Source organism: Pinus tabuliformis, chromosome 3_2, assembly GCF_031772625.1.
Source record: "Pinus tabuliformis cultivar Carrire ecotype Pingquan chromosome 3_2, CPIR1, whole genome shotgun sequence".
Taxonomy (NCBI): domain Eukaryota; kingdom Viridiplantae; phylum Streptophyta; class Pinopsida; order Pinales; family Pinaceae; genus Pinus; species Pinus tabuliformis.
The window spans coordinates 720,578-742,699 of record NC_142302.1 but is presented as its reverse complement, the minus strand read 5'-3'; positions in this window follow the sequence as shown (position 1 = coordinate 742,699).

Below are 22,122 nucleotides of genomic sequence, written 5' to 3'. Positions count from 1 at the left end.
GTCAAGCATTGAATCAATATTTAGAATTTTGGAAATTTGACCTCGGTAGGTAGTGTTTTTCATGATTTCAGTCAATGGAATAGACACTTTCAGCTTCGAAATTTCATTCTCCAAACTAAATGCTGAAACTTTTTCACCTTCTTTGGCCGGAACTTCTCTTCTTTCGATTTTATCCTTCATTATACTTGGTGGCTGATTTACCTTATCCGCTGAAGATGATTGACTTGCTGGGGGATCAATTATATCTTTTCCTTTTGTCTGTGGGGAATCATTTTTTGCTGAAGTATATTTCTTTTTCTGAATGGGATTTATGGGAACAGCTCGGTTTCTTAATTGTCTCTGCTGAGTGGACAAAGCATTGAGATATCCTCTTTGGTACTCCTCCGATTCTTCCTCAAGTGCTGCCTCATTTGATAGGATATAATTCTCATCTTGATGTATGATGGAATTTCGCACAATTTCTTCTTCTTCTGTAATATAGGTAGGCAGATCATCAGGAGTAAAAAAGTGATTTTCCTCTCCTATAGTATCACCTTCATCCTCGGATTCTTGGCTAACAAAATTCTGCTGAAGCGGAGGTTTTACTTGTTGCTAAACTGCTGTTTCTTGTGCCCTAGTTTCACGCTGCTTGATTCTGTATTGTGGCTCCTGTGGACCTCGGAAATTAGGACTACGGATCTGCGGTTCCGGCTTGCTGAGATGAGTATTTTCAAGCAACGTAGCTACCTTGCGAAGGAGCTGATCTGATGTAGAAGCTTCTTCTTTGATTGTCACTCGCTTTTCGGCTTTCATCCTCGCTCTCTTATCATTCAAATTCGCTTCAACACTAACAACGATTTTCTGCATATCCTCCAAAGTAGGCGGATCTCTATCTCGCAATGAATAAGCCATCTCCGGATCAAAGCCATCCGGGAATTTGAGAAGTGCTGACTTTCTAGATGGCCTTAAATCATCTGGAATAGCATTATAAACTGTGTTAAATCTGATAATGTAATCTTGGACCGACTCACCATGATTATGTTTGATATTGTTGTACTCAGCATTAATCTGAAGTGGATCCTTTCTAATTTCCCATCGATCTAGAAACTGCTTCTGAAGTTCTTCCAATGTGGGTATACTTCTAGCTGTCAAACCTCTAAACCATTTTCTCACTTCTCCATCGAATGTTTGTACAAACAAACGCATAGTTACATCCTCTTCATCTATCTAATATAGATCAAAGAAAGTTGTCATCTTGTCTATATGCTACTAAGCGGAAACACCCTGAGGAGTGCCATCAAACATGGAAATTTTACTCTGATAATCAGCTGGCATATCATGCAGATTTTGAGGAAGAGCAAGTGGAGCAAACCGGGCAGCCATTGCTTTAGGTAGATTGGGTCTAGGAGTAGTAGGTGGAGTAGGTGTAGCTGTAGTATGAGGGGTATAGGGAGGTGTAGGCAGAGGAGAAGTGGTATGTGATGAGGAAGGAGAATTAACTGTTGATTCAGGATGTGTGACTATAGGGGATATAGAAATAAAAGGAGGATTGGTCTGTTCGTGCGGAACTGAAGCCGTGATAGTAGATCCAATATTGCTAGATATAGTTTCCAGGAAATCAGCAAGATTAGTGACTTGGATATCTGTCTGAAGGTGTCTTAGGATGAAATTTTCAACCAATTTATTATGTCTCTCGATTTCAAGAGCAGCAACAAAATCAGGGTTGGGAACTAGAGAACCAAGTGCACTTTCAGATTTGGTTTTGAACAAGGACAACTCAAAACTCTCGTCAAAATCAATGTCTTCGAGATACTCAAAAACAGGTGGACATGAATGAGATTTGAATATATGTTTAGAATCTGAAGCCAGTTTGGATATCGAGGAACAAATAACCAATCAACCTGTGAAAATTCTCAACTAATCATCCAAAAGTTCAGAGTTTACAAATGAACTGGGGTAAAATGCAATCGAAGTGGCCGTTTTCACAAGCTCATGGAGATTGACTGAAGCAGCGTTTATCTACTTCCACTTATGCAAAGCAAAAGCGTTTCGAAGGCTACATGGCATAACTTCAGGCTCCGTCTAAGACTTATGAAACACACACATCAATCCACAAACAAGTTTTTCCTCCCCAGTATGGTCGCCAATATGTTAGCGCTTGAATTTGGCCTCAGGCTGAAAAAGACAAAATCCAAGGCAACATCAAACCACTTAGCCTCGTAGCTAGCCCTACGGGGCAGGAGAGGGCTCTCTCCAGGTCTATCTCAGCAAAAGGTCTTCAAAGGGCGTAGATGACCAATAAAGAACACTGATTTTAGGCTAGTAAACTGATTGAGAGTGTTTGATTTCATATTTTTAGGGTTTTGGTGGAAAACAGGGGGAGAGCAATTTTGGGTGCGGGGATGGGACACAGCTTTTGCAGAGGTCTTTTTGGGGCAAGGTAGGAGATTGTCTTGATGCTTTTGATTTAAGTGAATGGATAGGAATGACCGGTGAGGAGCTAAAGAGAGCAAGAAACCATCGAGAGTTCTCTTTAGACAGAGGAAAACATAGATATTAAGCAAAATTAAAGGCAGAGCATATAAATTATGAATTCTACCTTAACACTTCATTTACTTAATGTGCAGAAAAGAGAAATAGGAAATTGATACACATAACAAATCTTACAAGTACATGAGAGAAGCACACCATCAACACAAATAACCACAGGAATCCCAAATAGTGTTGCAAAACCCTGGTCTTTCCTTTGCCAAAATTGCAGAGATACAAAGTGTAATACAATAGAAGCTTATCCCTCCAGAGTCCAACCATGAAAATGACTAAGAAAATACATAATATAGGTAAGCTAACACCTTTCCTTGCCTCTAGGGGTCGAGCTCATCCTTCTAGGAGCTGTTTCAACCAATTCTAAACTGAGCACTAAAATCTAGGTAGTCAAGACAACTTGCCTCTATAAGCTAGGAAACCAATTCATTCATTAAATTTTTGACTTTTTATGAATGAATCTTCTAGAAGAGATAAATAAGTGCCATGACATCATAAAATTACATCAATTAAATCAAGGAGGATGAAATATCACTCCAAAAAGTCAAAACTAGTCAAATCTGCGTTTTGCTGAGCTGTAGGTGAAAATCTGGTAAATTTCCCTGATGCGTAGCGCCCCAATTCTCAACGCGTAGCGCGCCTTTGAGCCAACTTTTGAGGCACTTCCCGGCATCCAAATGAGGCAAAAGTAGGCTTGTTGGAAAGGTCTGGATGTCTAATTTCCAACCCAAGTGGAATTTCTCAATTTGGTGTCCATTTTCCCCTCCAAAATTGCAATCTCCCAAGACTGCTTCCTGTGTGTCCAAAAAGTGGCAGAAAGTCATTTTTTGCATGTTTTTTGACCTTCTGAGGGCTCAAAACCTGATGAAATGTCTTGGCAATTGTTGAGCAAGTGTAATTTGTCATGAGAAATCCAAAAATGCTGAGTTTTTGAGAAATTGACTTGCCCATCTTCTGGGTAGCGCGCGGCACGCTACGCGTTGAGGGCAAAAACCTGTGTTTGGCAAAAAAAAAATCAAAAATGACCAAAATTGCTCCAAATTCTCTGAAATTTGAGCTGAAGGTGTATCATTTAGTACCATTCTCCTCCAAGGAAGCCTCAGCCAAAATATGAAGGGGATCGGGCCTTTTCCTCCGTTTTAGTGCCTTGGCCAACCGTCCTTTGAGTACCTTCATTCTTGCTTTACACACATGCATTCGAGCCCAATAGTGATTCTTCATGTGTCGGAGCATGTATTTTTCCATGTTTGCCTTGGCCAGCAACTTCTCCAAATGAGTATTGACCTGGATGAGCATAGCCTCTCGCTCAATGGGTGTCAAATCACCGGGTCTCTTGCGAGCCAAGTTGCGGTCTTCATGGATCCTCCGCAACTCATCAAGAGAGTGTTCATCCTCTAATTGCTTGTTGCGCTGCTCTAAATAAGTAATTGTCCAATTTTCCATCTCCAATTTTTGCTGCAACAAGTCATTTTCAGCCCTTAGTTACTGGATGATCTCCTTTGACTCTAGGCTTGGAGAAATGATATCAAGGTCAACAACATCTATGCCTGGAACACCTGATGGCCCCTCATCAATCTTGGGTTGCTTGCCTCTCTCTGGTACCTGTGCTGCTGTCAAAACCGAGGCCCCTTCCACCTGATGTGGAGATAACACTCGCTGTGTTGATGAAGAAGGCGAGACCCCTTCCACCTGATGTGGAGATAATACTCGCCGTGCAGATGCAAATAAGACCCTGTGGCCTCTCTGATATGTAACATAAGGAGGAGTGCTGACATGCTCGGGCTCTGGAATATCAAACTGATGTGAAGGCCCTCCCTCATCACGGACAACCTCAGGAGGTGGCTGTGGCACTGTGAACAAGTCACGAGAAATGAAATCCTCCCATGGAATACCCTGTTGTGCCAACTGATGCATGACCACAATCTTGATCAGTGCATAATGATAGATGCTCTTGTGTTGCTGTGCTGGGCTCTTTCTTTGCACCAAGGGCACCATCCTCTCTATATTTTGGCACATGAAGAATGGAATGTTCATCATTCGTACCCGTGTGAAATGCATCAACAAACGGATATGGTACGAATATAAACGTGAAAATCTGCCCTCGCAAGTGAAATAGCGAATGATGATCCTCATCAAAGGTGCATACTCGTCTCTTAAGAACCTGAAGGGAAAAACAGCAGTTAGGTGCCTCATATATATAGGTTTGATATATGGCTCATAATGAAATCTGTCCAACTGCTGGCGCTTGTTCCACTCTTCTCCAATATTGGGTATCCCTGTTGCTAGAGCAACAATCTCGGGTGACAATGTGAAGTCCACTCCTGCAAGATTCACATGCCCATTGTGCAAATGTAGGACAAACAAGCGGGCCAATTCCTTGTGGTGTTGAATTTGAGAGATTCTCTCACAATATTCATAGCATGATTGATATCGGAAACATGACACTGCAAGTGGACAAGCTTGTAGATAAGCCAAAGAGGTGGGCTCCTCCCTGACATGCTGACCACCTTTACCACCCATGTGATGCCTCCTTGGCACATCTACCTCTGGTGTTGATTCACGGTCATCACTTTGCTCATAATCTGTTTCAGTTTCTGACATGGTTTTGGAGGCAAGTGACTGAAAAATAATGTTGACTGTGCACTCAATGAACTGCTGTTTTGACTTGTTTAAATGCTGTTACCAAGGGGACAAACACACATGGGAAATGTTAGGGGAAAGGGAAAATTGAGGGGATTAGGGAAAACAAATGTGAAAGGAAATTTTAGGAAAGGAACATGGAACAATTGCAATCATAATTTGTGGGATTTTAATGGGAAGTAGGGTTTAGAAAATTTACATAGGGTTTTAGGAATTAGTAGGGTTTAGGGATTTTAATGATTTTTAATAGGGAAATTATTGATTGCATGGAAAAATGTCAAGGAAAATGGTGATGAAAATATGGGGAAAGAGGAATGGAAAATGGGTAACCTTGGGCAGCAAATTTCAATGAAACCCTAGCACATTTGCATTTTTAATATTTGATACAGCAAGGTAGGGTTTTTATTTCATATTAGCATGGCATTTTTTGCATGTTCATTGCTCATTCATCTTAGCCAAACCAAAATCACCATGGATTAGAGGCCTACCTGAAAAGATTTTGAGAGAGAAGTAGTTTTGGTGGCTTGCTGGCGATTTCCTGAGCAAGAAACCCTACGCGTAGCGCGCCTCCAACGCGTAGTGCCTGAGTTATTTAGCACTGGAAAATGCGCACTGATGCGTAGCGCGCCCCCAACGCATAGCGCACCTCCTCTGATGCGTAGCGCGCCGCTGTAATTGCCCAATTCGCCCAATGAACTTTGAAATCGACTTGACAAGTATTCTCTTGAAGTGTTGAGAGGCAGCTGAGTTACCAATGAGGAGGGAGGGGCTTTTATAGGCTCACTTTTGAATTTAATTTGCCCAAAACCCACTTTATAATTTTTTTGAAATGACACTTTTTGAATTAATTGCTGCTGACTTCTGGTTTCCTTTTTTCAAAATAGATTGGTTGAAATGATGATTTCTCTTGAAAATTTTTGCAGCGATAGCTTCGGAGATGTCTTGGCAAAGGAGACCAAGGTTGCATGCCAACTTTTGGAGAATTTGAACTTTTTACAAATTTTTACAAAAATGAGATAATGACCTTTGTCTTCAAAAACAGGGTTTTTGAAAACAAGGTAAAAATTAGCTGTACAATGATAAGAGTTATTAAAATGAAGCTTTATGATGGATATCCCTCTGGCCTGCTGGTCCTTTATGACATCTCAAGAGAAAGCTTGACTCAACCCTAGACCTAAGACCTTGACATTTAAAACAAGGAAATGACCTTGTGAAGAATTTACTCAAGAAAACATGATCCAGCATTGCCAAACAAGAGGGGAATAAAAGACATAAGCTTCTCCACCAGGGTTATGGCATGCCTAACGGGATGCAACATGATCACACTGATGAGACACCTAATTATGAAATGCAAAGAGTTTTGATCTCTAGTGGAGGGCTACTAGACCGACTCTAACACGGCCAAAGGTGGTGAACCGATCAATCTGTTGGTGGCAACAAGAGACCAATAAGTTAATACATGGTATCCAGAAGATGATATGTGGTATTCGAAAGAATTCATAAGGCAAGTTAGGGTAAATAGTCAATATACTACCCTGGATCCGGGTCTCCAGATGGAGAGTGCCTCTTATGACTGATAGGCTTAGGTATGTGGAGGGAGTCTAGTGTCACATGGATCCAACCCAACATATTTAATACATGCACAATATTTCATTGGTTTGAGAGGACCACCTTGCATTTTCTCCAGGCTTCTTAAACTGTCACGACCTGCACTCTTGTCGTGTCGTTCCTTCTCTGGGTTCTTTCCCTTCTCCCCAGCACCACCTTTCCCATCCTCGTTGCTATGCCCACCATCTCTTGTACTCCAACCATGAGTGGGAAAAGAGGGCATAACCACTGTCGTGGACATGGACGAGGTAGAGGGAGACCCCCCACCACCCTGGACGACTGCTCCATTTCCACCATGTTTGACCACACCATTCTAGAGAGTATCCTTAGGAAAGTCACGACTATGGAGGAAGAAGAGATGCACCATGGGCGTTCAACTCTCTGGGCCCCGCACAACCTTCTGGACTGAAAGTTGAAAGAATGGGCACAGATTAAGGACAAATCCACTCATTGGATTGCTGAGCTCTCTATGCTCATCAATCACTCTTCTACCTCCTTGAAGTGGGGACCCTGTAGGGACCTGGGCATTGGTTACCCTCCCATGGTCCCCTCCCCGGTCTGGTCTCCTGCACCTTCCCATATTGCAAGCTACTCCACCCCACCTTCTCATAGAGCTCCCTCCCCTCCAGTCGCCCCAAATGCTCCCCCTTCTTCCTCGCCCAGGCATAGCCCTTACAGGTGCTTCATTCCTGAGGAAATCCCAGAGGAGATCATTTTACTATAGGCTCATGGAAGTTCTCAGGTGCATTGTGGCTCCAACTTAGTTTTGTTTTGGCTTCACAGTAGCTCACATCACTCGGCTACATCTTGATCAGACCCAGGTTGGATTTTTTCTCATTTTGATCATTGGACTATAGAAGACTGTTTTGCTTCGGCAATTACCAATACGATAACACAATTTCAGCTCAACCTAAGTGTGATAATTCAAAGACTAAGAATATTTTTTCCGTGCCTCAATGTGAAACTACTATGTCTCACTAGTCCATGGTCTAGGCACCATGAGGCCTTGCCCTCCCTTATAGTTTTTATGGTTGTATATTTCGGAAAAATAATGTTAACTCTAGTTCCCCCCTCCAGGGGCAGAGAACTCATATCTTATCTCTCTGGCTTCCTCGCTCTGAGATAGAGACAAAACTCATGAATCTATATATTGTAAATTTGGTTTATTTAATATAATTTAGACATGCTTACTTACAACAAAAAAAGATTCAATATACTAGTGTTGTATCCCTACCTCGGGCTACTTTGGACTGTAATTCCGGGGGGTTTGATATTTTTTCTTTGCTTCGTCACGTTTTCATTGTTCAAGCTCAACCAATATCTTAGCTATGTGAATATCATGGCTATTCGAACCCTTGCAAACAATTAGATTGTTCTCTTCCAAAGTTTAATGATTTTTAATGAAATTCTGCTATTCTGGACTTGAGAATAGGGCTACGTATAATGCCCAGAACTACGATCGAATTAGCAATGAGTTTGATCTTGAGAGGATGGATTTCTTGACTTTTTGGTCTCTTGAAAATAGGATTAAGAAACCATTGATTACTTTTGAATAAGATTGTTCTTTTATTACAATGATAAGGACTTAGGTTTATGCTCAAAACATGGATTTTTACTTTCTCTAGAATCTCAGTCTAGGAGAAAGTCCTTGACACCACACGATGGAACTGTCTTGGAATCACATGAGGGTATGCTATTTCCACCGCATGATTTAACCTTCTTGGAATTGTGGAGTACCTAGGAAGGTATGTTTCGATGGTCATTTTGGTATCTTTTCATCAGAACTTAAAAGCCTTTTGCATGAGAAATCTAGATAATGATAAGAATTTATAACGAAACACGAGAGATTAATGAAAAGCACTGATAGTCATCATTTCTGTGTGCAGGAGGGAGGAAATACGGGAAGTGGCCATTCCAAAAGTAAAGACAAAGCTGAGCTAACTGCTGTCCCTTTGACGGAAGACCGGAAACGAACCAGATCACAACGAATCAACCCAAGAAAGGACGCGGAGATACCAGCACGAAACAGAAAAAGAAAGAAGTAACGCAGTATTAATGATTCTGCGAATCCCTCAGGATCTGAGATCCTGAGGGATCGCTATTTTGCCTATTTTCTGTACCTAGATATCTCTGCCATCTTCCCTATAAAAGGGGTAGCACTGTTGGCTTCAGAGAGGATCTTTTGGGGAGTGTAATTTATTTTAAGGAAGGTCAGGGCTATGATCTTTATGTTCAGTTGAAGACTTGAGTTCCTGTAATTTTATTGCATGCTTTAATACAGACTTGTTCACCCTTTTATCTTTGAGCCTGGATTTATCTTAAGCAGTGTACCCCTGGAGGCTAAGGGCCCGGCCCTGGAGGACACTTGCTCTTGTATCATTACGCGTGGTTTCTGTGTGGTTTGTTCATAGACGTATTCTGGTAATCTGCTGTGTTTTGAGAATATTCTATTACATGCTCTGTTGTGATTAAGTCATTCCGTGTTCTTGAACTTTATATTGATGCTATGTTATTTTACCAATTCTTTTAGCATTGATTAATCCCTACAGGACACTGTTACTTTATTACGGAGTTCTTCACGATTGTGTTTTACATTACAACAAGTCATCTGCAAAGATCTGTTTTACATGGGTATCGAATGTGACTATTCTTTATTATGAGATAGAGTCGTATGTGTTTCAACAGAAGCAGATTAAGTATGGTGTGTTTCTAAGGTTCTATAGTATTATTCCATCATATAAGATTGAGGGATTGGTGTTTTGATTGGCATGGTTAAATAGAGTTGCAGCTTAAAGAACTCAGTTATTACTTATCTCGATTACTATTCTATTCTTGAACTAATGTTCCATTTACCTGCTATTCCCTTTATTTGTTGTTCCATTTATTTGCTGTTCCATTTATCTGCTGTTCCATTTCAATTTGTTGTTCCATTTCGAGATTGCTAATTTGTTGTTTCTTGAGGATGGAATTAGGCTGTAGAGGACCCCAGCATCTGCTACTTGGTCCCCAGACCTCTGATCTGCTCCCGTCAGCTATGAAAGGGATGTGTTATTGCTACCAAGCCCTTGGCTGATGCGCTGTTCCATTTCATTATCACTTCTTTTATCTGCTGTTTCATTTCTAATCATTAAGAATGATCCTAGGCTGTAGCGAGCTCAACATCTGCTATTTGGCTCCCAGACCTCTGATCTATTCTCATCAGTTATGAAAAGGATGGGTTATTGCTAGCAAACCTTTGGCTGATGCAATACTTGGTGTGATTTAGTCCTTTGAAGTAGTTAAGTTGTAGACTTGCATTAGTTTACTTTCGTGGTTGTAAATAGCCGTACTACAAGCATTACTCGGGCAAATGCTAGCCTCAAACTGAGACACCCTTTGAAATAACCAGACAATCCCGGATTGACATATTAATGTGAGGTAACTAGAGGTGAAAGAGACCCTTTTTATAGCTCTACATTTTGGCGCCGTTGTCGGGGAAGGAGTGTAGCTATTTGTCTTCTTCAGAGTAGTGTACGAACCTGCTAGGGAAAGAATTGGGTTTTGAAAAACGGAAGGTAAGAACCTACGTACAGAGCATGTAAAAGCCCTGCTCCTTTGCCCGCTTTCCTACAGATTTGCTGTTATCTACTTAAAATTTAGTAGTTAAATTGAGTGCATGACTAAGCAGAAAAAGCTAGAAAAAAATCCCAAACCGTTAACGAAACCAGAAAAAGCTAAGGGACCGGTGACCCTTGGTCGATCGATATACATAGACGAAATCTATAAGAAAGCCGAATCTCAACCTTCAGTAGGACCCAGGAAAGTTATTTCCAAACAACCTACTAGTTCCCTTTAGGCCTTAGGCTCACCATCTGAAGCCTTTGCTGAGGTGCATAGTCAGACTGACAAACAGGACTTTCAAGAAATTGAAAATTCTATTCTAGAACGACTGCAGGAAGGGAATCTAAGCAATCTTTGTGAAGGAGAAGGGGAAATAGGGGAAGTTGGGGAGCCAAGATCTCCTCCTAGGATAATTCAGCCATTAAATAGCCTAGATAAGGGGAGCGTGGTAAAAATTATTATTGAAGACACCCTATTTCCTCAGACAGAAATTCCAGATAGGGGAAGTGCTATTAAAACTGTTCCTGTTGAAAATATTCCTCCTCAACCTAGGAATACCCTCTTAGATCTTCCGGAAGGTTATTGGCATATATTTGACCCAATGGCTCAAAATCCGCCAAACACCCAAACTTCTACATTACAATACCCCATAGTGGATTCCACAGCAAATGCTCCTATGAAAGCAATCCCCCTTCAACACATTCCTACATTTCACGGACTTACATCAGAGGACCCCGATGCATTCTTATTTGAATTTGATGTGCTATGTAGGGGATATGATTACACCACTGACCCCCAGAAATTAAAATTGTTCCCCTCCACTTTGAAAGGGGCGGCTTTAAGATGGTTTATGGGTTTAGGTGGTGGAGTTATAAATAACTGGGAACAAATGAAAGAATCTTTCCTAAAGAAATATCAAGATTACTGTAGGTCTAGAGAACTGAAAGATGAAATATTTCAGATGATAGCTAGACCAAATGAAACATTAGAAGAATACGTGGAACGTTTCCAGTATAATCTGCAAAGATCCCCTTATGCATCGTTGCCCTTGCCTGATAACGTGTTGAAAACAACATTAATAAGGGGCATGAAAGAACAATGGATTGAAACATTAAACATTATGGGGAAAGGGGATATATATCAGGAAAGTTTTGCTGACATAATTGATTTATGTATCAGGAGTTCGAGAGGCAGTACACGAATCAAACCAGCAGAACATGATCGATTTGCACGGGAAAATAAAATTTCATCAGAAGGAGTAACACGTGTGGAAATTGGGAATTTACTTGAAAATTTTAAAACTGATATACTAGGAACATTGACTACACAATTGGACATTTTGCAGGCTAAGCAGAAACAAATGGAGGCAGAACAGAATTTAGCAATTTTCTGCCCCAGATGCAGGAAGAAGCATAGCCACAAGGAATGCCCACTAGATACAGTTCAGACATGTGCCATTTGCACAAGGGATCACTCTACAGAAAATTGTCCCTCATTACCTGGACTGAAAGCGGTATATAAGGAAGCGGAAGAAGAACCAGAAGCAGTGTATCTACTTAACCAGCGTCGTCAGTGGCAGCCGCGACAAACTGGTATGTTTTCAGACCCAGCTTCTTCTTTTCAGTATCCGCAATACAATACTCAACAGTATAATACATGGAAAAGTCAGTTTCAACCCCCATTTCCAAATTGGTCATCACAGTCATACCCTTCTGCAAACCCGTGGCTAAATCAGACAAGCCAGTCGGGCTGGTCGAATCCTCCTTATCCCCCACCATACTGGAAAAACAACCCGTATCCACCGCAATGGACTCCCCGCACTTCACAAAGTTCAAGCTGGCAGAATAACTGGCAGAGACCAACACAACAGCCAGTAGGAAACATTCGTTTCCCTCAACCTACACTACCAGCTTTACAGCAAAACCCCCAATCTAATCTCAGACCCCAACTCCCAGCCTAGCCCAATCCCAACCCAAATAACAGACCAGTCCAAGCACTCCAAATCTTAGAAACACCAGAAGAAGGACCCGATCTTAGGGAGTGCAATGATCTGCAGTTAAGATCTGGGCGTATCATTCAAACAGAGGGAAACAAAACAATTCAGATTGAAGATCAGTTACCTAGAGAACAACTGTCATAGGAAGAGGATGAAAACAGGAAACAAACTCAAAATCAAGTAACTACATCCTCTCCCACGTTCCCAGAACGTTTAGTCATACCTCGACCTATACAGCAACCTAATTTTGACATTCTGGGAGAATTACAAAATTTGTACATAAAAATCTCGTTCCTTCAGGCCATTCAGGGCATCCCAATATACGCTAAAACTATTAAGGAACTGTGCATAAAAAGACCAAGAAGGAATGTCATAGATAATCCAAGAGTTCAAGTAGTCGGCACTTTATCTGACCTATTATCAGGAAAGGAAACACCTATTAAGTATGAAGACCTAGGAAACCCAATAGTAACTGTTCAAATTTATGGCCAAACCTTAACCAATGCCTTAGTTGATCTTGGAGCTGCAATCAATATATTGACCACCTCCACTTGCCAAAAGTTAGGAATTACATCTGTAGAACCTACTTCAACTTTGCTGGAATTGGCTGATCGATCTATGGTTAGGCCAGAAGGCATATTGCATGATGTTATGGTCTCAGTTGATTCCTGGGAATACCCAACTGATTTTCTGATAATAAATCCTAAAACCCGACTAGATGGACATCCATTGATCTTAGGAAGGCCTTGGCTCGCTACCGCTGATGCCTACATCGGCTGTCGACAAGGAAACATGATCATAACTAAGGGGGCAGATATTAAGAACTTAGTACTATATCCCCCAGCGCAGCTAAGCATCACAATAGTCAAAACTAATAGGCACCCAGTATCATATCTTACTGACAACATTAGATCTCCATTAACTATACAAGAAGCGCTAGAGTTCAAAAATCAAACAGAAGATGATGCCATCAGTAATTTTATTAGTCAAAATGAACTCACATCTCGTACCCAGTGTCATATGATAAAAGCAGCATTTGATAACGAAGTAGAGGAGGAACCTCTCAAAGATGTGCATGACCATACAATCCCTGTCACGTCAGTTGCACATAGCAAAATAGTGGAAATCGAACCTGGGAAGACCTTAAACATTAACGCCAACCTTACACCGGAACAAGAAACAAAACTCATCCATGTTTTAACAAAATATAAAAATGCATTTGCATGGGATTACCCTGATATGAAAGGAATTGATCCTCAATTGTGTACACACCACATCTACATAGAGAATGATGCAAAACCTATTAGACAACCTCAGAGAAGATTAAATCCTCATCTAAAAGAAGTAGTAAAAGCTGAGCTCCAAAAACTTTTAGATGTTAATTTTATCTACCCTATCTCTGATAGTAAGTGGGTCTCCCCGCTTGTGGTGGTACCGAAAAAGAATGGGAAGTGGAGAATCTGCGTGGACTATAGAGAACTAAACAAGGCAACGCAGAAAGATCACTTTCCTCTCCCATTCATCGATCAAGTATTGGACACTTTGGCAGGCAAGAAATTCTTTTCTTTTCTTGATGGTTTCAGTGGGTATAACCAAATACAGATTGCCCCTGAAGATCAGGATAAAACTACTTTTACTTGTCTTTGGGGAACATTTGCCTACCGAGTTTTACCTTTTGGTTTATGTAACGCCCCTGCCACATTCCAAAGGGTTATTCTTAGCATATTTGCAGATCTAATAAATGAAGGATTGGAAGTATATATGGATGATTTCACTCCATATGGAGAAGAGTTTGATCCAGCATTGGAAACACTAGAAAAAGTCCTACAACGCTGTATAGCTACCAAGCTTTATCTAAGCCATGAAAAGTGCTACATGATGATGACAGAAGGACTTATTCTAGGGCACTATATTTTAGCAGCCGGCATACAGGTAGACCCAGCCAAAATCTAAATACTTTTGCTTATTCCTACTCCTACTACTCAAACAGAGGTACGTAGCTTTCTTGGATTCTCTGGTTATTACAGAAGATTTATAGAACATTATTCACGTATTGCTGCACCATTTTATGCACTAACTGGTAATGTTGATTTCCTTTGGACAGAGAAATGTGAACGTGCTTTCAATGACCTGAAAAATCTTCTATCTATAGCTCCAGTCCTTCGCGGACCAAACTGGGATTTGCCGTTTCAGATATCATCCGATGCCTCAGATACAACCATTGGAGCAGTCCTTGGTCAGGAGGAGGATAAAAAACCATACGCCATTTATTACATTAGCAAAAATCTATCCCCTGCTGAATTAAATTATACTATAACTGAAAAGGAATTTCTAGCTGTTATACATGCTATCAATAAATTCAGACATTACATCACTGGATATCCCGTTATCTTGTACACAGATCATTCTGATATAAAGTATCTAGCGAATAAACCTGTCACAAACGGCAGAATAACCAGATGGTTGATTTTATTGCAGGAGTTTGACATTACAATCAAGGATCGACCTGGCAAAGAAAATCCGGTAGCTGATTTCCTCTCAAGAATGCCAAAACCAGTCGATGCAGCAGCAGTTGAAGATCAATTTCCAAATGAGCATCTCTTTGTTGTTGCTGTGCAAACACCCTGGTATGCTGATGTCGCCAATTACCTAGCAGTAGGTAAGTTACCAAAACATTTAACCCCTAATGAACGAAAACAGATTGTCCAGCAAAGTACCCGATTTTCCTGGATTGGGGGCAATTTGTTTCACATAGGGGCAGACATGCAAATCAGGAGGTGCGTTCGACAAGATGAAATCTTTGATATATTGAAAGCATGCCATGACCAACCATGCGGTGGACATTTTGCTGATCGCAGGACTGCACATAAAGTATTACATACAGGGTATTATTGGCCCACAATTTTTAAAGATGCAAAGAAATTTGTCCAAGCATGTGATAGTTGCCAGAGGGCGGGACGCCCTAGTCACTCAGATGAGATGCCCTTGAAACCACACCTAGTCATTGAACCATTTGAGCGATGGGCCCTTGATTTTGTGGGGCCAGTCAACCCACCGTCAAACCAGAAAACATACATTCCAGTGGCAACAGAATATGTCACTAAATGGGTTGAAGCGGAAGCCTTGCCCAGGGCTACAGAAGAATCTGTTATACAGTTCCTACTCCATCTATTTGTCCGCTATGGCCTCCCTAGAGAGATAATCACAGATGGAGGGCCACAATTTGCTGGAAATAGGATAGCGGCAACACTCAACAATTATCATGTTCAGCATAAAATGACCACCCCATATCACCCACAGGCAAATGGGCAAGTAGAAAGCAGCAACAAGATAATAGAAACAATTCTAACCAAAACAGTTGCATCACATAGACGGGATTGGGCTGCCAGACTACCAGAAGCACTGTGGGCTTATAGAACAACATGGAGAAGCACCACTGGCCACTCACTATACCAGCTTATGTTTGGAAAACAACCTATCTTTCCTATAGAATTTGAAATCTAGACATTACGAACAGCACAAGAAGTAGGGTTAGATTTAACCGAGGCGCAAACTAATCAATTGCAACAGATTAATGAGCTGGATGAAATTAGACTCTCTGCACTTCAACATACTGCCTTGATACAGCAGCAAAGAGCTAAGTGGCATGATGCTCTCATCAAAAACAGAGTCTTCCATGAAGGAGACTGGGCTCTTTTATATGACTCTAGATTTCAGGACTTCCCCGGGAAACTCCAGACTCGTTGGTTGGGACCATATGAAATTCATAAAGTACATGACAATGGTACCCTCACACTAATTACTATTGATGGTTCTGGGTATACCTTTAAAGCAAACGGCCATCGAGTCCGTCTCTATCGCAAACCACTTACTCGGGAGTCCTTTTGCCAGCAATTACGCCAAGATTCAGACATGGAGATCTTACGGGAGGAAGACAAGTCTCCTCCACCTGTAACTCGCTAAGAAGTTTATTTTTCTTTCCAATTTGTACATAATTCTTTGAATTATTTTTGTACATATTTTTTTTACAGCATGTTGTGATTTTTGCTGTTCCTTTTCCAAAAGGAACAACACTTGTGATTCTTTGTGATTTTTGCTGTTCCTTTTGGAAAAGGAACAGCACTTGTGATTTTTGCTGTTCCTTTTCCAGAAGCAACAACACTTGTGATTTTTGCTGTTCCTTTTTCCAAAAGGAACAGCACTTGCGATTTTTGCTGTCCCTTTTTCCAAAAGGAACAGCACTTGCGATTTTTGTTGTTCCTTTTTCCAAAAGGAACAACACTTGTGATTTTTGCTGTTCCTTTTCCAAAAGGAACAGCACTTGCTATTTTTGCTATTCCTTTTCTAAAAATGAACAGCACTTGAGTTTTTTTGCTGTTCCTTTCTCAAAAAGAACAGCATTTGTGTGTTTTTGCTATCTCTGCAAGAAACAGCACGGTTTGATTTCTACCGGTCTTTTCCAAAGGAACGACATTTGTTTGATTTTATTTGAACTGCACCATTGATTTCCACTGCTGTTGTATCTTCCCTTGAAACTGCACTACAGCTTGTCCCTTCTCAAGGATGCAGAATGCTAATGGTATTTAGAATACAACTATCTACTTATGTGATGGAAACAAAAGCACAGTATACGGAAATCGGTAAACCATAAATCGCTATCCTTATAAGAAACTGCCCTGAATTGATGAAAGGATATAGGGAAAAGATATGCTTACTTATCACCTTTTGTTGCCATTGTTCTACTAACTCTGTTCTGATTGGTAATCTCTATCATGCTGATTTTTTTTTATCTATTTTAATTGTCATTCGCCAATAAGATCGAAGAGTTTATATCTTCCTATTGGGATTTTAAGACTTCTTCCACCATTCCTACTCTTAAGGGGTGTGGAATCACCCTTTGTGTATAAACAGGAAAGGTTCTCTATTAAAACCAAAGAAAAAAAAGAAAAAAGAAGTAAGCAAAGCAGTTTTGTCAAATTGCAGGATAGGGAGTCTCATTACGAGCTGGCCTACCATGATCATCAGGATGGAAGCGAAGTGGCATTCCCATTAGGGCCACCACACCCAGGAAATGGTCCAAAAGGTATATCAAAATAAATAAATAACCCTTGGAACAGGAGGTCTCACCACGAGCCGGCCTGTCCACTATTCGCTCCTTCCTCGTGAATGGCACTATGACTAACTGGTTAACAAGCCTGCATAGTGGCCTACAGTTTTGACATCACATAACACTTCCTCGCATACACAAAGGAATATGGTTCCCGGGGTGAAATAAACAACTCTGCCAAGGTTATGGACACCTGTTGGCAGCAGAGCTCTATTAATGGTATTGAATTCGTAACCTTTATACCAATGGGTAAGGAAATTATAACCTTTGTATCTTATAACGTGATCATTTAATTACCCAGCCATATCCCGCATGACTATTTATTACCGCCAATCATTACGGAGCTAGTGACAGTGACCGCATGGGGCTCGCTAATTATGGCAAATGTCTATTCCCGAACTTCCATCAACTCACCGCAGTCGCTTACATATTAAAAGCGATTCAACTTTTCACCTCGATCCCCGTACTACGCTGTTTTTGCGGACATGGCATATTTTCATAAGTTGCTCCATAAAGGCCTCGCGGACGAAGCAGACGCTGCTCCTTATTTGATGGATGGGACAGCCTATCATATTGCGGGGGGCGGAGTAACCTCATTATTCCCCAGAATACGTGTCAGCCCGTTATTCGAGAAGATCTTGTACTTGAGCACATCATGGCTCAACGGTATGATCATTTGCCATTTTTGTTTCTTCTGCATGAATCGCTGTTTGAAGTTATTTCCATTAAACTTGAACGAGAAACTCGCCACCAGCTTCTCTGCGTCTTAACGAACAGCTGTTGTTCCTTTGAGAATCTGCAAGTGAAGCCATGGGTGGAAGGTCAGTCCGCAGAGAACCACAGACATTGACTGCTTCAGCTGCAGCCCGAAGAATTCTGAAGAAAGCAGGATGGTTGACCTACCTCAAACGCCTGAAGGAGTCTAATGAAACTGTGGCGAAGGAATTTTTACAAAACTTGCGAGAAGAACATTCCACAATCAGAGGAAAACGAATAGAGGTCACGGATGATATAATAGCAAAAGTCACAGGACTACCGGCCATAGGGCTTGTGTGGACAACAAAGAAGGAAAGGCTGCAGAAGATTGTGGAAATCTTTCAGGACGAGGGCCAGAGCTTAACAGTTCGAGGAAAATGGGTGCTGCCAGCAACGCTAGGAGAGCCATGGGCGGAATTAGCGAAAATTGTCCAGAGCTACATTACTTGCGAAGGCAGAAAAGATGTGGTAAGACCACGACATCTAAAACTCCTAGCTGTCTTAAAACAAAAATGTTCTGTGAATTTACCTGCATTGCTTAATTCGCTATTGCATGATGTGGCACGAAGCATGAAAAAGGCACAGCACAAAGAATCTGTGGTTAGCCACCACGGATTAATTCGTTTGATAGTAAACCATAGTCTTACCCAGCAGCAAAGCAACTGGAAAGAATTAATTGATATTATTAATAAAGGGATGGCCACGTCTGGACGCCCAGAAAAACGAAAACAAATTGATAGCACACCCCAACGCCCAGAGAAGCGAAAGAAGGACGCTTGCACAAAAGTGCAAGCTGAAAGACAAGCCAAGAAACAAGCAGAAAAGCAACTTGAGAAACAACCCGACTCTAGTACATCTGAGCAACCAGCAAAACGTAGAAAGTCGGCACGGCTTGCAGGGTTACAAGCAGAGCTCAAGAAACCCCGGGCTCGCACGAGCCAAGCAATAGAAATTATAGATGAGCAATCGGCAGAGACAGATACATAAGAAGAAAGTAATGAGGAAGTAGAACAGTCCACAGGGACAGAGGCGGAAGAAGAAAATAGCAGAGAAACAGAGCAGTCCGCCGAGGCAGAAACAGAAGAGGAAGACGAAGAACAGTCAGCGGAAACAGAAACAGGAGGAGAAGAAGAACAGGATGAAGAAGAAGAAGGAGACGAGAAAGACGAAGTTGAGCGGCCCGAGCAGGAGGAAGAAATAGAACAGCCGGGAAGAAGCCCAGTACAAAACCCAATGGGGGAAGAGGAATTGGCCAATATGGGCGAGTATGGCCAGCCCTTGAGTCCATCCAACCTCCAGCCTGAAGAAGAAACCCAGGAAAAAGATGCACCCAAGGAAATGCATACGGAAGAAGCAGAAGTAGAAATTTCACCCGTCCATGATGAGAAGGAAACAGAAAATATCAGGCAGGAACGGCCCGTTCCTAGTCAGAAGGCACCAGAGGAGAATCCGGAGGAAATAAGGGCAGAGGAAGAATTGGCCCAAGAAACAACAAAGCCAAGAAAGGTTCTTACCCCGGATCAGCCACCTCAAGAAGAAAATCCGGAAATTAGTCACACTCCAACCCACGACAAACAGTCAGCTATTCTTTCTGAGAAGTTGATGAAAATAAGGGAATTGCAAAAGGAAAAAGGGACACTGTTAAATGTGATAGTCAGGCTTCGCCAACAGATTAGGCTTCTAAAAGCAAGACAAAGGGGGGTAAGGACCTCAGCAAGAAAAAATTTGGCCATGCCAATGAGACCCCGTAAGAATAAAAGGCGAAGAACCGGGAGCCGTTCCACTACTCAAAACTCTGACAGAAGCCAAACTGCTGTCCCTAATGAAGCAGAAAGACAATTTGCTGTTCCAATTAAAACAGAAGGACATACTGTTGTTCCATTTGAAAAGGAACAACAGTGGGCTGGAGTTCGTGTTAAAATTGAAAAAGATGATAAGGAGGTTCAGACGGAGGCACCACCTTCGGGAGTAATAAGGGTTATGAATTTAAAGCAGCATAATAAGAAACTCCAAGTAAAGCTCCCAGCCTCCACAGATGCATGGAAAAAGGACCCAAAAACAAGAACCCTCCACCATCAATTGAAGCAGGCTCAGCAAGAAGCAGAAAAGCTCAGGGAACAAACGGTCCCCCGTGAAAAATATGAGGAATTACAGCAGCAGTTAAGGAACGTCAACCTGTCAGAAAGCCAAGCCTTCGAAGGATGGCAAAAGGAGCAAGAGAAAGTTGCCAAGGTAACCCATAGATTAGATGTAGTTATTAAACAAATCGATACCTTGTGTGCTCTGTACAATGATACCAGAGCATGCAGAGCTCCTGCCAAAAATTATGCCCTGTTTCTAATGGAAAGATACTTACAATTGAAAATTAAAGCCGTTAGGGCAGGTGCTCCCATAGAAATTAACACTATAGACGATTTTATAAACTGTTGTAAGCATTATGGAGTAAAAGTACAAAGGTTATTGTGTGAATTTTACCTGCATAACCTTGTACTAGAACAGGAGACCGAACTGAACCCTGGCCCTTTTGTCGGAGATATTCAATTACAAGCATTCATTTCATTTGCAATTAATCAGATTAAATGGCTCAAAGCCTACAATGCATTTCAGAGACAAGAAAATGGATTAGACCTATGGGTAAGAGCTGAGCCTAGAGACCCGGAACAGTTATGGAAAAGCCATAGAAATCTCATGAGGGCTCCAAGCGTGATTGAAGCATTAGGACCCATGCATGAAGTAATCATTCGGCAAGGGCTTGAATTCTTTTCTTCTATTAAAGACCCTGCCATTGAAGCAGCTAAATTTCGATATCGGGTATCTAATCCAAATATTCAGCTCCGAGAGCCGTTTAAGTATGAAAATTTTAAGCTTGCTGCTAACCGATTTCCCCTCTATGGTGAAATTGTTTTGAGGGCAGGGCCATCCTGGTTAGGATATAGGTTCCGGAGTCCAATCATTTGGCATCCTGCACCCGGATACCAAGCCCTATATGAAATGCCCGAGGGCCAGACAAGCCATTTCTTTGATCATCTAGTTTCGCATCATGGGTGTAGGCCCCCACACGAAATTCCATCTCCAGCCTACTCCCTCACTGCTCTGCATGTCAACTACAATGTTTTCATGAGGCCATGAAAAAAGGTAAGCTGGGGGGTGTGTGGAGTACCTAGGAAGGTATGTTTCGATGGTCATTTTGGTATCTTTTCATCAGAACTTAAAAGCCTTTTGCATGAGAAATCTAGATAATGATAAGAATTTATAACAAAACACGAGAGATTAATGAAAAGCACTGATAGTCGTCATTTCTGTGTGCAGGAGGGAGGAAATATGGGAAGTGGCCATTCCAAAAGTAAAGACAAAGCTGAGCTAACTGTTGTCCCTTTGACGGAAGACCTGAAACGAACCAGATCACAACGAATCAACCCAAGAAAGGACGCGGAGATACCAGCACGAAAGAGAAAAAGAAAGAAGTAACGCAGTATTAATGATTCTGCGAATCCCTCAGATCCTGAGGGATCGCTATTTTGCCTATTTTCTGTACCTAGATATCTCCGCCATCTTCCCTATAAAAGGGGTAGCACTGTTGGCTTCAGAGAGGATCTTTTGGGGGGAGTGTAATTTCTTTTAAGGAAGATCAGGACTATGATCTTTATGTTCAGTTGAAGACTTGAGTTCCTGTAATTTTATTGCATGCTTTAATACAGACTTGTTCACCCTTTTATCTTTGAGCCTGGATTTATCTTAAGCGGTGTACCCCTGGAGGCTAAGGGCTCGGCCCTGGAGGACACTTGCTCTTGTATCATCACGCGTGGTTTCCGTGTGGTTTGTTCATAGACGTATTCTGGTAATCTGTTGTGTTTTGAGAATATTCTATTACATGCTCTGTTGTGATTAAGTC